Raw genomic sequence first — 4,854 nt, forward strand, 5'->3', positions numbered from 1 at the left:
GGATGTTTTGTGCCTCAGACAAGATGGGACACAGAGGAAGCCCTCTCCTCTCTCTCCTCATTGTTCTGGAGGTGCTAATCCGTCAGCGATCTGCTGGGAGTCGGGAATCAGGTGGGAATCTTCTCAGATGCGTCGTTATTTATTGGCCCGCCCGCTCCATGCGGAGCCCGGAGTACATTCCGATACCACCTTTTACCGCCCCCCCCCTTCTCCCCCACACCCCTCTGCACCACCCGCTTCCCACGGCGGCCATTATCGTCTCCGCCTGATGTAGCTGAAGGGTTCCTTGTTTATTTCTTGCAGGTCAGTTTGGAGATGAGCGCATCCGCCTCATCTCTCTGCATCTTGTCCTCGCCCTCCGCTTGTTTGATTAAACCGGGTCTGGGATGCAAGACAAAATCTTAAATATGTCTTTAGTCATGCTAGCACGAGGATGTTTGGGAACTTTTCACCACCGAGTTGCGGTGACCTCTGGGCTTGTGCACCGCCAGGGGTCAACCAACAATAAAACGGAAGCAAAAAGTAAAATAATCAAAGTCTCTTTCCTGAACACATCCATGGTATGGCAATCTCGCTCTCATGCTGACAGGACTGGGAGATGACAACAGTTTCTCTTTTACATGTAAATAATATGAGATCTGTTGTTTTTTGGAATGGATGCACGAACGCGGTAGACTATGTCAATTTAAAAAGAAGATACACCCAAGGTCTATCATTTATATCTCTTAACACACAGCGGGTTGCCGTATTGTTGGCCATCGTCCCTGAACACTAGTGTTTCGTGGACCACTGGGGTTTATTCGACTCATACACCTAACACCGGCTACTACTACTACTACTACTACTACTACTACTACTACTACTACTACTACTACTACTTTCGGCTGCTCCAGTTAGGGGTCGCCACAGCGGATCAACCGTTTCCACCCAACACCGGCTCCGGGCTTTAAATGGACAACAGGGATGGCATATGAAAAACACCTGCAGCAGTTCTTGATCATTTCTAAATCTCTGAGGGGAAATTGGTCTTTTCCCGTTTGCCGGGAGATGTACCGTGACGTCAGTTTGCAGAAAGAAAACCCACAGCCTACGTAATTAGGTTTCTAATTTTTTGCTCCGATCTGCTCTAAAGATGCCGTTCGAAGAACACGCCCTCATTCTCTCAGCTAAACTACTGTAGCGATCGGGGGAAATCCCCTTCTTGCAAACGGGACAATACACCCCTACCTTGTTCCCTCACAGGACACCGTGCCCAAGGCACCGGGTGTCATGGGCTTTCTTCTACCGTACCCCGGAGTTGGCCTGGATCTGGCGGGTGTTGTCCTGGACCACTTGCAGGCAATCCCTCAGTCTCCGGAGGTAGTCCATCTCTTTTTTTCCACCGCTTATCTCAGGCTCAGGCGGGGTCCCAAACACCTAGTCCACCGGTGTCCGGAGTTCCCGCCCAAACATGAGGGCAGCGGGTGTGCACTGGCTGGACTCCTGAACAGCAGTCCGGTAGGACTACAGGACCAAGGGCAGGTGGCGGTCCCAGTCCCACTGACGTTGGCTGGTGAGGATGGCAAGTTGAGTGGTCAGGGTACGATTGAACTGCTTCACCAGCCCCTCACTTTGAGGATGGAGCGGTGTCGTCCTCGTCTTCTTCACCCTCAGCCGCTGGCAGACCTGGACAGGTCGTGGACCAGCTGTCTGAGGTGGTGTACTGGGTGCGCATGCCCGGCCAGGCCCTGCGCATGATGGTGCTGCACCAGGGCAGACTCTCTCCATACCGCCCCCTTGCTCCACCTGTTGTTGGGGCCAGGGCTGACAGTAGCACCCCATGCGCCGATCAGTGTGCTTCTTCTCCAGTTGCTTCCTTTGAGCCATAGGCGGCCTGTTCGCCAGCGACGGCCCCCTGGACATTTGAGGGACTATGTCTTGAGTGAAGGGGTTGTCGAGGACAACTGACCCCCTTAAGGGGAGGCTATGTAGCGATCGGGGGAAATCCCTTTCCTGTGACCTCAGATCAGACGAGACAACCCGCTGAATTTATGCATATTACTAAGTAGAGGAAAAGAAACTAACCAGGATTCCCCCAGTAGCGGCGAGAAAAAAGGGAAGAGCCCAGCGCTGAATCCCCACCCGCAGTGGGCGTGGGAAATGTGGCGTATAGAAGACCGCTTGCCCAGTGTCGGTCGGGGGCCCAAGTCCTTCTGATCGAGGCTCAACCCGCGGACGGTGTGAGGCGTGGCACCGGGGTCCGGTCTTCTCCGAGTCGGGTTGTTTGTGATTGTAGCCCAAAGCTGGTGGTAAACTCCATCACAGGCTAAACACTTGCACGAGAGTTGCAAACGAGAGATCTCTATCGCTCCATTCTTCCACGCCAGCTCGCCACACTATCTTTCCAACCATGGAAATGACATCACATAATATTAGTGCATATGATTTTATGTACGCTTGTGCGCAATGCATTCTGGGACATGTTGGCATTGTGGGAATGGCTCTGTGTTACCAGATGCACGATAATTATTGTATTTGTACGATAATTTTGCCCTCTGTACGATCAAATATGTCAAAAGTCCCATAATGGACGATAATTTGATCATTTTTGTGACTCTTAGTATTGGTAGTTGTAATACGTCTAGGCCAGGGGTGGCTAACTATGTGCCATGGAGAGCCATGTGTATGCAGGTTTTCATTCCAGCCAGACTCCACACCGGTCGATTTCACTGATTAGCAACCCTTCAACCAAAGAGGAAGACTGTGTGGAGTCCGGTTGGAATGAAAACCTGCATACACATGGCTCTCCATGGCACATGGTTAGCACCGCTGGTCTAGGCCATCTCATTTTGATTCATTTCCCGACGCGATCAGGATGGTAAAATATGGGCATCCCTTCTCACGTGACGTCTTTTCAGCCAATCACGTTTCTTGTGATGATGAATGCATCTCACGAGAGCGGCTGTCGTCCATCCATTATCCATCCGAACCGCTCGTCCTGCCCTCAGGGTCGCGGGTATACTTTAAACCCTCTCTGCACAACATAGAGCAGCCTATTTGAAGATTGCACAACTTAACTCTGTGCAACTGTGTGCAACTTAAGCTAACAAGGTTAGCATGTTATTTATTCAGTTTCCATGTAAATGCTGTACAGGCTACAATTCGTGTTGTTATAATTTACTATTATAGCCTTTACGCTTTTGTTTCCAATGTTGGGACACTTTTATTTGAGTGAGTCCTGAAAGACCATCCCCTCCCACGCATCATGTAACTACGTCAGCCATTTTCAATTTTGTTTTAAACAACCTGGCTATATCTGTAGGCGGTGTCATCAAGTCGTTCCGTCTCAATAAATACATTTTCTGAGATCACACATTTACGCCAATTTTTTCCCCTCTTGATTAGGACTTGCGTACAATAATTTCCCTCAAAATATGATCATGTTAAGCCTCTGGTAGGATATCTTAACGTTTCCCATCTGGCAACGCCAGTGAGGATTTTACTGTTCAATCGACCACATTACCCATCAGCCCTGACTGCACAATGCTGGCTTTTAAATGTCATTGATGGGTGGTTTTGCATAAAATGATGTGTCTCCACATCACTGGGAAAAACGGGTTGTTATTATTAGAACTTCTTTGATGGACTGGTGAGGTCATCATTGGTGTCTGGCGAAAGGGAAAACCCAGGTTTCCTTCGTCAAGTTGAACAGGGAGGTCAGCCGCATGGGAGAGCAGTCTCTTTCATCTCTTCTTTTTCACTGACCTGGCCTTAATACTCTCTACCAGTCACCAGCACATTGTCTCGACTGGGGCTAATTGAGACCCGTGTTTATCATTTTTATGACTTTATCCGTGAAGACAGAGGTATGGTGGACTTCCTGCTCTCCAGGCTCCTTCTCGGAGCAGTCCCACTATTAGGTTCAACCTCAGCTCCCATTGCATCGCTGCATTGTTTTCAGTGGTGCAATGACCGGCCTCTGAAACTGATAAGACTTGTCTATTTCGGGGCGTTTTCGCGGAGTGATTTGTCCTTGACACATGAGTATGAGCCTGAAATAACTTCAGTTTCTTTAAAGAGCTTTTCACAAGCTCTCTCTCTCTCTCTCTCTCTCTCTCTCTCTCTCTCTCTCTCTCTCTCTCTCTCTCACACACACACACACGCACACACACACCTAGACACAGAAACACATATATATGCATACACACACAAACATACAAAGACACATCTATAAACAACTAAACCACACACACTTAAAAGTTACACATCTGACATACTGTTTTGTCCGTGTTTCAAGTGCTCGGCCATATGAGTGAACTCCTGCATGACTGCCGGTGAGGGAAAAAAAAACAAGAAAAGAAAAAGAAATGACACATTGTGTTCAAGCATCATTATTGTTTATCTGACAACCCGGAGCCCCATAAATACCAGTCTCCACAAGCTGACCTGCATTTGACCCTCCGCCCCAAGAAGTCCCTCAATCCATCTCTGGACTGTCTCGCAGCAACATGATGCAAGCTGAAAGAGCAACACTCTCACCCCGTAGTGCACAAATGCACCGTGGGTGCTAACCACACAATATCTACACTTCGACTCGGTGTTTGATGCGCGGGTGATGAAAGCCGGGGAGTTAATTACTAATCACCGTCTAGACCGGGTCTTTGGAAGCGAGGAGAGAAACAGCGAGGCCTTTGTATATGACAGTAAGGGTGTGAATTGATTCCTCGGCCGGCCAAACACTCCGAATCCTTTCATGTGTGGCCTTTGCCTTGCTGAGGCGCTGAAGTGTCACCGCACAACAAAACGCTGATACCCCCGAGGGGTGCTAGCATACCACGACGTGGGCTTGGGGTGACCGGTTTTGATCAATAGTGT

This window comes from Lampris incognitus, chromosome 19 (genome assembly GCF_029633865.1).
Source record: "Lampris incognitus isolate fLamInc1 chromosome 19, fLamInc1.hap2, whole genome shotgun sequence".
NCBI lineage: Eukaryota > Metazoa > Chordata > Actinopteri > Lampriformes > Lampridae > Lampris > Lampris incognitus.